This window comes from Helianthus annuus, chromosome 7 (assembly GCF_002127325.2).
Source record: "Helianthus annuus cultivar XRQ/B chromosome 7, HanXRQr2.0-SUNRISE, whole genome shotgun sequence".
Lineage (NCBI taxonomy): Eukaryota > Viridiplantae > Streptophyta > Magnoliopsida > Asterales > Asteraceae > Helianthus > Helianthus annuus.
This window is the reverse complement of record NC_035439.2, coordinates 119,319,896-119,333,410: the sequence shown is the minus strand read 5'-3', so window position 1 is coordinate 119,333,410 and position 13,515 is coordinate 119,319,896. Positions and strand designations below refer to the sequence as shown.

The 13,515-nt window shown below is 42.7% G+C and overlaps 1 non-coding gene across 1 annotated transcript; it reads left to right on the top strand.

The window, feature by feature from the left end:
• Positions 1-12,825: 12,825 nt before the first annotated feature.
• Positions 12,826-12,932, top strand: LOC118480654. The gene has a single exon (XR_004863634.1). It is a non-coding gene; the product is annotated as a small nucleolar RNA R71 (small nucleolar RNA).
• The last annotated feature ends 583 nt before the right edge of the window (positions 12,933-13,515 follow it).

The following is a 13,515-nucleotide window of genomic DNA, read 5'->3' as shown; positions in this document are numbered from 1 at the left end:
TGGGAATGCGTGAGCGCCTGAGCTGCTTGGTTTGTCGGTCCATGATCTCGACAGGCTTCTCCACGAAGTGTAATGTTTAGTCTACTTGAAGATCCTCAAGTGATACATGTAAATCATGCTCAGCCAGGCACTTTCTGAGGTTTGACACGTGGAAAGTCGGGTGGACGTTGCTAAGTTCCTCCGGTAGTTCGAGTCTGTAGGCCACTTTTCCGATCCTTTCCAGAATCTTAAAGGGTCCAACATATCGAGGCGCGAGCTTTCCTTTCTTGCCGAATCTGACCACACCCTTCCAAGGTGACACCTTTAGGAGTACGTGTTCGCCAACGTCAAATTCAAGGGGCTTGCGTCGTCTATCGGCGTAACTTTTTTGACGACTCCCAGATTTCAACAGATTGTCTCGAATTTGGAGGATTTTTTCAGTCGTTTCTTGCAGTAGCTCAGGACCGGTTATTTGCGAGTCACCGATCTCGTGCCATACATTAGGCGATTGACATTTTCTTCCGTATAAAGCCTCAAACGGTGCCATTTGAATGCTGGAATGATAACTGTTATTGTACGAGAATTCGACTAAAGGTAAGTACACGTCCCAATTACCACTGAAATCTATGACACACGAACGGAGCATGTCTTCAAGGGTACGAATCGTCCTTTCAGTCTGATCATCGATTTGGGGATGGAAAGCGGTACTTAGATTAAGCGTAGTACCGAGTGCAGATTGAAACGTTTCCCATAGACGTGAGGTAAACCGACCATCACGGACAGAGATGATGTCGAGAGGCGTCCCATGTCGACAAATGATCTCATTGGTGTAGATTCGAGCTAATTTTTCTACCTTGTAGTCTTCTCGTATCGGCAGAAAATGAGCAGACTTGGTCAAACGGTCAACGACAACCCAGATGCTATCGTGACTTGATGGCGTGCACGGAAGTTTCGTTATGAAATCCATAGCTATATTCTCCCATTTCCATATAGGGATCTCGGGTTGGATGAGTAAGCCAGAGGGTCTTTGGTGCTCGGCCTTGACCTTCGAGCAAGTCAGGCATTTCGAGACATGGAGGGCGATATCTTTCTTCATGCCCGGCCACCAGTACTTGTAGCGAAGGTCCTGGTACATTTTATCAGCACCGGGATGAATAGAATATCGAGACTTGTGGGCCTCGTCCATCAGAATCTATCGTAAATCGGTCCACTTAGGGATCCAAATTCGGTCCAGATAATGAAAAATCCCATTCGACTTATTCACCAACTAGGCCCCATCATTGAGAATCCTTTCCTTCTTCAAGGTGCGTTCAGTGAAACAAGCATGTTGGGCTTCGCGGATGAGAGTTTCGAGATGATGCCGGGCTTAGATATTCCTAACGCTATGCAAATAGCTTCGTCTGCTCAGAGTGTCGGCAACGACATTTGCATTGCCAGGATGATAACGAATCTCACAGTAGTAATTATTGAGAAGTTCCACCCATCGGCGTTGACGCATATTCAGTTCTTTTTGGCTGAAGATGTGTTGTAGGCTCCTATGGTGGGTGAAGACCGTACACTTGGTACCATAAAGGTAGTGTCGCCAAATCTTCAACACAAAAACTATTGCGCCTAGCTCGAGGTCGTGGGTTGTATAGTTCTTCTCGTGGATCTGGAGCTGACGAGATGCATAAGCGATAACCTTGTCCTGTTGCATGAGAACACAACCAAGACCAAGATTTGAGGCATCGCAATAGACAACGAAGTCATCGTTTCTGTCGGGTAAAGCAAGGACGGGAGCATTGCAGAGCATATGCTTGAGGGTCTGAAAGGTAGACTCTTGTTCAGTTCCCCAAACAAAAGGCTTGTCTTTATAAGTGAGAGAAGTAAGCGGCACGGCGATTTTAGAGAATCCTTCGATAAATCGGCGATAATAGCCCGCTAGTCCGAGAAAAGAACAGACTTCAAACGGATTCTTAGGTGTAACCCAACTCTTAACAACTTCGATCTTCGCGGGGTCGACGTGAATACCTTGACTATTGACAATATGACTGAGGAATTGAACCTCCTCCAGCCAAAATTCGCACTTGGAGAACTTGGCATAGAGTCGATTCCCTTGGAGCAATTCAAGAACTAAACGTAGATGTTGCGCGTGTTCGGCTTTCGACTTGGAATAGATCAGGATATCATCGATGAACACGATGACGAAGCGGTCAAGAAATGGTTTACACAGTCGATTCATCAGATCCATGAAAACCGCGGGTGCGTTGGTCAAATCAAAAGGCATAACCACGAACTCATAGTGGCCGTAACAAGTGCGAAAAGAGGTTTTGGGTATATCCTCCTCTTGAATGCGTAATTGGTGATAGCCTGAGCGTAGATCGATCTTCGAGAAACACGAAGCATCTTGTAACTGATCGAACAAATCATCGATTCGTGGCAGGGGATATCGATTCTTGATGGTCAGCTTATTCAATTCCCTGTAGTCGATGCACATCCGGAACGACCCATCCTTCTTTTTGACGAAAAGGACTGGCGCGCCCCACGGAGAGGTGCTAGGGCGAATGAAACCTTTATCAAGCAATTCCTGGAGCTGACTCGAGAGTTCGCGCATTTCAGACGGAGCGAGTCGATAAGGAGCTTTGGCAGCAGGGTTGGCTCCAGGAATGAGGTCGATACGAAAGTCGATATCACGACTTGGAGGTAAGCCGGGTAACTCATCGGGAAACACGTTAGGGAATTCACAAACCACGGGAACATCGTTCACTCCAGGATTACCTTTCTTTTCCTTCTCCGCTACTACAATGTTGGCCAAGAAAGCTCTGTATTCCTTGCGGGGATACTTGCTAGCTTGGACATATGACATGAGTTTGAGACCTTTCGAGGGAGTTTCGCCATACACGCAAAGTTGATCACCATTAGCGAGCGAGAATCGAATTATCTTATCAAAGCAAACAACTTTAGCATAGTTTTCACGAAGAAAGTCCTTGCCTATTATGAGGTCAAAACTATCGAGCTGCATCGGAATAAGGTCGATAGGAAAGATGTGATTGTTGAGTTCGAGAGTACAATCTCGAAGAACAGAATTGATAGCGACGGTTCTTCCGGTGGCAACTTCAACATCGAACGTCGAGGGGAGATGGGCGCGCTTACGATTAAGGAGCATTTCGAATTTAAACGATACAAAATAGTTATCGGCTCCAGTATCAAACAAACATGAAGCATATATACCATTCACAAGGAACGTACCATAAACCACATTGTTATCGGCTTGAGCTTGGCGGACATTGATGTTGAAAGTGCGTCCGCGGGCTGCCGGCTGTTGTTGCTGCTGCTGCTGCTGTTGCTGGGGCTGCTGCTGTTGTGGCTCTTGCTTCACCACTCGATTAGGGCACATGTTTGCGAAGTGGTTGGGATCACCACATGCGAAGCAAGTTCTAGCATGGATCGCGGGTGCAGGAGCTGCTTGCTGGCCTTGAGGAGCGGGATGCAGAGCTTGTTGAGCAGGAGCTGGAGCTGGAGCTTGACGAGGACCTGTACGGCAATTGACGGTGAAGTGGTCGTACATGTTGCAGTGCACGCAGTATCTGCAAGCGATTCCCAATGGGTGGTGATATACAAGTAGGGCATGCCGGGTGAGGACCAATATACGCACGATTTGCCGGTGGTGCGTTGGTAACAGGTGCCGCCACTGAGGCTGCGGTTGAGCAGGAACTGATTGGAGCGGGGCAGCAGTGGTGACAACGCAATTTTTGCTACTGTTGTTGTTCTTCCTCTTGCGACAAGAGGACTTTGAAGACTATGGAGCGGCGGCGGTTTCAGCGGTGGTAGCTTGATGCAGATTCTTGGAAGCTTTATCCCAATACCCAGCTTTGACTCGCTTGTCGTTGATCTCAGCAGCGAGTAAGAAAGTCTCCTCAATTACCGTCGTCTTTGCAGCTTGAATGAAATCAGCCACGCAATCCGGAAGAGCACGGATATACTTCTTGATGGTGATTTCGGGCGTCTTAACTTGGTCTGGATAGATTATGCTTAGCTGCTTGAAGCGAGCGGTCAAAGCAGCGTTGTCACCATCCTTCTGCTTCAGATGCCAGAACTCGTCCTCTAACTTTTGGAGCTCGTGGGGAGGGCAGAACTCTTTCATCATCAGGTCCTTCAACTCATCCCATGTCAATCCATAAGCTGTGTCATTTCCTCGTTTGTTTCTTTTGGCCGTCCACCAGTCTAATGCGCGGGACTGGTAGACGCAAGTGGCGTTAACAGTTCGGAGATTGTCAGGACAGTTGCTCTGACGCAGTGTGACTTCAATTGAATCGAACCATTGAAACATGGACGTAGGACTATCTTCGCTGGTAAACTCTTTCGGCCGCAGGCTTTGAACTGTTTGAAGCTAAAAGCAGCTTTAGGTGTATCAGTCCGGGACTCTTTAGAAGAGTTGCTAGCGTTTTCATTCAGCTCACTAACAATCTGGAGAATGACTTTAGCTATCTGCTTAGCGACCAGAGAGGCGATGCGTTTGTCATCATGATTACGGCGAGCGGAGCGGGAATGAAATGATCCAAATGAAGACATTATCTGCAATAGACAACGCCATAGGATTTAAAACACTATTTAATCGAATCTCACCTCACACGTACTAATACTAAAGCTCAGGAACACAGTCAATCATACAACCACATAAGTACAAAATCACATAAGCATATAATCACAGAACACATAAACACGTAAGGCACATAGGGCACATAGAAGCACATGAGGCAGTCAGAATATAGAAACCTATCATTCAAAGTCGGCGCACGTTCGAGAATAGCGATTGCGAGTAGTGAGTACATAGCGAGTAACGTGGCATGCGATTATCCATAAGTAGTAGCGATTTGTTAGCGTATTGAGATAGATGTGCAGGGCGGTTCGTGTGTGTCAATCGAAGAATGAGAGAGAAGCGAATAAATCACCAAAATCGTAACACATAAACAATTAAAATCACAAAAAACACATAAAATCCACATAAAACGACAAATATCAGAGTCGGCAGTTGCGGGCTCAGAATCGAAAACATAATATCAGCAAATGCGAGGTCGAAATCGAGGATAGATTGTCTAAGGCTAGATAGATGTCGACTACCTAAAGTGATTCGACTATTCACAAGGACTTTTGGCACACTCTTTGGCTTTCGGGACTATGCTCTCGCCTCGATTTGGGCGAACGACACTCATCCTTCCAGTTACAGTGTGACTTCAAGTCGTTGGAGTCCGTTGAGACTTTGGTGAGAGTTTTATAAAACCAACATAAGAACGGAACAAGTCGTCTAGGTTCGGGTTTCACCCCTGACTTAACAGCTTAGTTCCTATTTTGATAAAATAGAAAAGAAAATCTGCGTTAAAGTATGGATTTCACTCCTGATTTAACGCAAATTCTCCTCTTTATAGATAAAAATGCGGGTCGAACAAGCGATTTAGTTGAGAGTTTGCGGTTTTCACTCCTAACCTCGACCTAATCACTAGTTCATTTTCAAAAATTTAGAGTGCAGTGATAGTGTAGTGCAACCGAGAATAGCGAGAAATAGCAAGTAACCTCATATGATAACCCCTAAAGGGCATGCACAAGTCGGTCTGTTGGTACTTAACTATAGACTAGGTCGTTTCTAAGACATCGACCCGGACTAAGTCGAGTCTTGCCAAATTCCCTATGGTTATGGCTCTGATACCAATATGTCACACCCCAACCGATGACGGAAACATCGGGGCATGGCACTGAGCGAAACAGATTGTTTAAAAGAAATTCCATAACAACTACATTACCAGATAGTTAATATTATGTCCCATACCATAACCCATCAAGCATAATAAGTTATTACAGACAGCGATATCTCAAAAACAAATAACATGTTCCGACAACTCAGATTTAAATAAGTAAAAATAAATTGTCTTTGTTTGTTTCTAGACTCCACCCTACTTGATTCCACAAAAGCAGGTAAGACACAACATCCTAGCAGATAGCATCCTAAATACCTGTCACATACATTAAAATAAGGGTCAATACAAATGTGTAAAGGTGAGCATACAAGTTTGGTAATAATAACAGAGTTCGAAAATAGTTTACGCATAACCAGCATGAAACAGGTATAAAGTGAAGGAAAGTAGGTTATCGACAGAGAAATATGCACAGACGTGACTGTGAGTTGTAGAATGTGCAACACATATCCCCACTGGGACACGTGAAGTAAGCCGTTAACAACCCCTGTCCATGACAGGTGCTGAGTCCAAACTATAGTATTGTCGTTGCTAAGGTGTCAGGCAACAATCACTGTGTTAACATAACATACAAGCATTCATCGAATAACACGTAGCATGCAATAGCGGTTAGCGTATAAATAGTGTTTGCGTTGTGTGTCGATTGTGATTTATCATAAGTAACGAATGTAACACCCAAAAGTGCGTAAAGCAAAAAGGGATCGAGTATACTCACAGATTGTGTTTAACAAGTAAACACTCTCTTGGATTGAAGGGAGCGCTGGGAGAGATTAGCCTGAACAGTTAACGATAGCATAAACGGTAAGCGGCGCGCTAAACGGTGCAAGAGTGATAAGTGTCGGATGGCAATCCGATAGGATGGCCATTCGATTGGATGGCTATTCGATTGGATTGACATCTTGTTTGGTAAGGATGTGTTTGTGTATGATGGCTTTGAAGTTTTCGTTGTAGCATTTTGAAAACAGAGAAGTATCTCTACCCTTCAGGCCGATCGATCGAACGGCGGTTCGATCGGGTAGCGATCCGATTGGTAGGACACTTAGTGAGAACAAGTTCACAGCAGGATTGTCACTCGATCAGATAGCAATCCGATCGGGTGGCAATTCGTTGGTTACTGACTATGCATTGAACATGTTGAAAATTGTTTAAGTGTTTAAGTCCCAAACGTCACATGGTCAGATGTTCGTTCGATCAGATGGCAATCCGATCGGACGGCAATCCGTTCGACGTTCAGATCTTTGAAAAGTTGAAACAAAAGTTTAAGTGTGGAACCAAGTGTAAGCCGATCGGATTGCTGTCATCCGATCAGACGCCAATCCGTCCAAACGGCCTGATCGTCTTTGACACTTGATTGTTTTGAAAGTTTTGCAGTTTTAATCGAGACGGTGTGATAACGTGCTAAACAACAGAAACCCCATCAAGACCCAAGTGACACGATCGAACAGGAATCACCCTAGTCCGATCGGTTAGCTGTTCGAGATGGTGGTTCACATTCAACCCGAAATCAGTTGTCACTTAGATAGAATTCAGATCTGGAACGGCGCATCACTAAGAAAGAGTAGAAGATCAGAACAAGCTCCGGTTCTATCGTTTTCAGTGCATTGAGTGTAAAAGAGTTGAATGAAAGTTAGAAAACCATCTTACAATCCTTTTAACTATGAATATGTGTAGATCTATGTGAAAACATTATTTATTCATGTGGAAATCTTTCAGATCTAAGTTGTTCTTGGTGGAATGAAGCCAAATCTTGAAGTTCATAAGAACCACATGATGACATCATCCTAGAACACCTTAAATCTAGTGATTTCACGGTTAAAAGTTGAGATCAAAAGAGAAAAAGATGAAGGAGTGCGTGTAGATCATAGAAGAACAAGATTTAGGTTGAAAACTTACAAGGATCGCAGGAAATCGAGAGAAAAAGAGCTTAAGTGCGGCTGGTCGAGTGGGAGTGCTGTCACATGACAAATGATGTGACAGGTGGGTATTTATAGGGTTTCCAAAAGAGGAAAGGAAGCATGGGTCAGATTGGTCACCGATCGGATGGCAATCCGAACGGATGGTGATGTGCGTAAGTGTGTATATGTTTTAGGTATATATTTTATGCCCTTTTTACACTTTTTAGCCAAGTTTTAAATTTATAAAACACGATATTTACTAACACTAAACACACATATGGGCAAGTGCACCCATCGTGGACGTAGTATAGTGTTGGTAAGATACCGAGGTCGTCCAAGGACACAAGAGCTTTTAGTACCGGTTTATCCTCAATGTCTAATCAATCAAAATGTTAGAAAAAAGGTTTTTAAATTAAGAAAATAAAACTAACTAAAATGCTGAAAAATAAAATAAAAATAAAACAGATAGACAAGATGAATCACTTGGATCCGACTCGTGTGTAGTGTAACCTTTGATTATTTTCGCACTTTTGCATTTGTTTAAGAGATTATCTTAGTTATTGTAGTAGGCCCCTCTTTTGAAGGCGACGTTACCATCAACCCAGTAGTTTGAGTCAGCAAGGATACAATCCTAAAGGGTCAGATTATTGAAAGATAATTAATTAAGTTATTAATGCATAATGTGGTAGGCCCCTCTTTTGAAGGAGACGTTACCATCGGCTAAGTAGTCTGAGTCAGCAAGGATACAGTCCTAAGTAGCCAGGTTAAAGTTTTAATAGTAGTTTAACTTTTGAGGGGATCAAAGAGTTTGGACCCCTGCCATCAATACCGTTGGGTATTGAAGGAGGTCCTACTAAATTTGACCCAGGTCCTTTGCAGGATCTATACACTGAACAATGGCAAGACTCTTACCAAACTGTTCCCTTAACCCCCGACCACGTAGCCAACATACCTCCATATAGACCGTGGAGATATGAATGTGAAAATCTTTTATTTTAAATAGACAGTAAAATAATGCCAAGACACCACGGACAAACGATAAGGAAGAATCACCTTCAACATAAGAAACTAGTAATTAAAGTCATTAATATAAAACCAATTAAAAAGGGCAAAAGATCAAAAATAAAAAGTATTACACTAAACACTTGTCTTCACCAAGTGATGTAAGAGACTTAGGCAAACATGGCCTTTGATTCTCAAGAACTCTATGATGGACAATGGATGATGGTGGTAGATGATGGTGTTGTGATGGTGGTGGGTGAAGTGTGAGAGAGGTGGTGTGCCAAGGGATGAGTTGCAAGAGCTCCAAACACTCCAATTTATAGGCTGAACAAAAGCTCGGGCACGGCCCCGTGTCCGCTGGGCACGGCCTCGTGTCCATCTGAGTCTCTCTCTTCATTAATTGCAATTCGCAATTTCAATAAATGCGCCTGCAGGAAGTTGACCACGCCCCCGTGTCCGCTGGGCACGGCCCCGTGGTGGGCAACAGAAGCTTCTATGAGTTTGTCTTTTCTGCTGTCACTTGGGCACGGCCCCGTGCTCACTGAGCATGGGGCGTGTTCAGTCTTCTGTCTTCTTTGTTTTGCTTGGGAAGATGTTGTCGGGAGGTCGGGCATGCCACTTTTGTTCCTTTTCTTGTATTTATGTTAGATTTAGCCGTCTTTTTGCTTCTTTTGTTCATTTGAGCTCATTTAATCCTGAAAATACAAAAGAAAGACAAAAGCATACTTTTTCCAACATTAGTACTAAAAAAGGGTTAGTTTTATGCCACAATTGATGTAATTTATATGTTGCATTTTGTGCACATCAAATACCCCCACACTTGAATCTTTGCTTGTCCTCAAGCAAAACTCTTTATTATGTGTCTTACACACCCAAATGGAATGGGTAGAAGAGAAGGTTTTTGGGCTTGTCATAGAGTGTCGGGATTTCCAAGATTCTTTATTTAGGTTTTATTTTTATTTATTTACAATCCTATTCGTCATGATTTATTAAAAACGTTTCATAAAATAAATTACTTATTAGGGCATAACATACCTTTTTAAAATTTCATTTATATACAAGTTCACATACCTCACGGGGAATCACTCAACACTCGGCCGAAGGTGTATTTTTAGTGAATCACTCGAGAGCGGCATGGAACTTACTTCTACCATAAGCTTGCCAAGCAATCAATCCTACTCCTTTTTAACTATATACCTTTGTAAATATCAAAAGGACTTTTTGGGTGAAGGGTTAGGCTTGGGCTAAAGGTGGGTGGTTGGGTTAGTGGTTAGTAAAAGGGCGAAAAGCGTAACAAACGTCGGTTTTTGAAAGACTTTTTATTTTTCACATTTTTATTTCATTTTGATGAACCATTTGTTTCAAACAAATTTATTTTTGATGGACTTGTTGGTTTATTTGGTTTCATCAAAATACATATATATTTTTTTAAAGTCATAAGAAAACCCACGATGTTACTAAAAGAAAGGGTTAAAATAAAAAGGTTTAGGTGGGTAAAAAGAGTGCTTGTTTTGGGTTAAGAAATGAAAAGGTTTAGGCTCAAAGGGGTTAACTAGGGGGATTTTGGGTAGGTGGTAAAAAAATGAAAAATAATGGTGTAGAAAGAAAAAGGGTTAGTCCTAATGCCTCCATCATTTACTTACTTGGGTTTAAGTTGGTAAGGACCGGGAATGTATTGTCGTGGCAAGTTCTAGAGTCGTACGAACCAAGCGGCTATTCACACAAGAAACGAAAAATGAGCATTTAGTGTAAAGATATGTATTTGTATGCTCGATAAAGGCTCAAAACTCAGTTTTGTGGGAAAGGGTTTTTATGTGATCAAGTATATATAATCAAATTTTAACTAAGCTTGTCATGCCGTTTCATAATTTTCTTATGTTGGTTCTTTTTATCACGACGCTATCGGTTGTAAACTTGTAAAAATATAACCTTGTTAGAACTTGAATTTCCCAACTTAAACTTAGACAAGTAAAAAGGAAAATGAAAATTTTTGAAAAAATTTGGGGTGATTAGCGGTTCCAATAGAGTTTTGTGTAAGGCTTGTTATTAGGACTTGCAAGATTCAAGGTTTTAGCATCCCCCCTACACTTAAATTACACATTGTCCTCAATGTGTCCCAAAAATAAGTTTTTAGGTTGATTGAATGTGTAAAAGGGTGTTAAAAGCAAAATTTTATGTTACTAGCATCCTGGACACGGCCCCGTGTTCAGGTTCCAGTGACAGAAATTAATAAAAAGAAACAGAAGCCTGGACACGGGGGCGTGTTCAATGAACACGGCCCGTGTCCAGTTACCTGAACTGGGCGATTTTCTGCAGATTGTTCAGCACGGGGCCGTGTTGGACACGGCCCGTGCTGAACTTACTGTAATGAAGAATTTGTTGTCGGATGGCCATGTTTTCGTGTATGGGGTGATGTTTCTCATTTCCCTTGTTCTCCTTCACCATCCCGAGTGTGTTTTATTCCTACAAATTAAAATTAAACTAAAAGATTAAACTAAACTAAGGATAGTTCCGCGGAATACCTCCGTGGTGCGCCACATTTATAAGGGTCCTTGGCTAGACCCAAAGTGAGGTTATATGTTTTTCGAGCGGGATGTTTTGCATCCCATGTTGCACGGTCGGAGAGCATCATCCAAACTCGAATCAATAACCTTCATGTAATTGACCGGGTCATCGTCCTCTATTCTCTTTCCAACCCCAAACTTCACTTCCTTATCCCCATACTTCAAAGTGAGTGTTCCGTCATTCATGTCTACCACTGCTTGCACGGTTGCTAGAAATGGCCTCCCTAATATGAGGGGGACTTCGGTGTCTTCTTCCATATCTAGTATGACAAAGTCGTTCGGGTAGACGAATTTGTCGACTTTGACCAACAGATTTTCAGCGACACCTTGCGGGTAATTGACGGACCTGTCGGCAAGTTGTATACTCATCTTGGTAGGGCTCGTTTTTCCTAGGCCGAGTCGTTTGAACATTGATGCGGGCATGAGGTTAATGCTAGCCCCAAGGTCGGCTAGTGCATTACGAATGGGGGATTCCCCGATCGAGCAAGGAATTGTGAAGCTTCCGGGATCAATCTTCTTTTAGGGGAGTTTGTTTAGTACGAGGGCGGAGCATTCTTCGCCTAGGTTAACTAATTGCAATGATTCAATTTTCCTTTTATGAGTGAGGAAGTCCCTCATGAATTTTGAGTATTTAGGCATTTGAGTTAGGACTTCGATAAAAGGAATGTTAACATGCAATTGTTTTAGTAGACTTTCGAATTTTGCGAATTGCTCATCGGTCTTTTAACGAATTAACCTTCCGGGGTACGGAACCGGAGGAGCCTTTGTAGGCTCTTGAAGTAGAGGAGAAGCCTTCTCTTGTTGGGGCGGTGTTGTGCTTTCCTCAGTTGGCGGTGGCGGAGCTTCTGCGGGACCCACGGTACGGTTTCTTAATGTTATGAGATGAACTTGTGCTTTTGGGTTTGTTTCGGTATTACTTGGCAACGCGCCTTGTGGTCTCTCGGAGAAATTTTGAGCTAGTTGATTTATTTGTTTTTCAATGTTTTGTATACTAGCTTGTTGATTTCTAAAATTCGATTCCAATTGTTGAAATCGATCCGAGTTTTTCTTTTCAGTGTCGGAGATGAGGCGAGATATAGTATCTTCAAGCCTTTCTCGTCCACTTTGTTGTTGAGGGAAATTTTGTGACTCATATCTTGGTTGTTAAAAGTTTGTTCGTTGGTTTAGGCTTTGTTGGTTACTACTATTGCCGGGTTCTCGCAAACCAAGGTTAGGGTGGTTACGCCATCCTTGGTTGTAGGTACCCGTTGGAGGACCCGACGGCCTAGGTCTATTATCAATGTAGTTTACCGATTCTGGTTGATCATCTGTTTCTTTCATACAACTCCAATTTTCATGTGGCCCTGGCCCACCACACCCTTCACAAGCCATAACCGAGACCGTTTTTGTCATTTCTAACTGTTTAATTTTTGAAGAAAGGGCCTCGATTTGGGCTTGTAAAGAAGTGCTTTCATCAACCTTATGGGCGCCCGGGGCAATAGATTTATTGCCTCGGGAGTGTGCCACTGAAAATTGTTTTGAGCAATTTCCTCGATTTGATTGTATATTTCATGTGGGCGGCGATTACCTAAAAGTCCCCCGGAGCTAGAGTCCAGTGTTTGTCTCGTGTGTGGCAACAACCCATTATAGAAAGTGGATACTTGTTGCCATATCGCAAGACCGTGATGGGGACACTTTCGCAATAGCTCCTTGAACCTTTCCCAAGTTTCATATAAGGATTCCTCATCCTCTTGTGAATATGTATTAATTTCAATCATTAATTTGGCCGTTTTAGCAGGAGGGAAATACTTATATAGAAAATTTTGGGCTAGTTCATCCCAGGTGTTTACCGAACCAACTGGGAGGGCGTTGAGCCAAGCTTTCGCTCGGTCTTTTAGTGAAAATGGAAACAATCGAAGGCGGATGGTGTCACAACCCCCGATCCTTAGTTTCTGGGGAACGGGCGACCGTGAGCCAGTTTCGGTGGTATCACGTTTATTTATTCAATTTGGCAGCGGAAATTTTCATCAGGACCGTAGTTAGGAAATGTTAAATCAGAGTAAACCACCTCGTTTAATAATATTAAACATATGGGTAAAACCCAAGTTTTCAATATACACGTTTCATAGGAATAAATCCTATTTATTTAGTAAAAACATCTCTTTTATTCTTAGGTAAGTTTATTGCCACTTTTCCAAGCCTTCAGTGCTGTTCAGCTGGCTTCTATTTGGCTTTCACATATTGTTACCTGAAACGCGTTTTAAAAACATTTTGTCAGTGGGAAATACTGGTGAGTGAATCCCAGTTCAATCAAGTTTAAGTAAAAACCAATTTGCAGTATTGAGGGCACATCCGCAATTACATTTG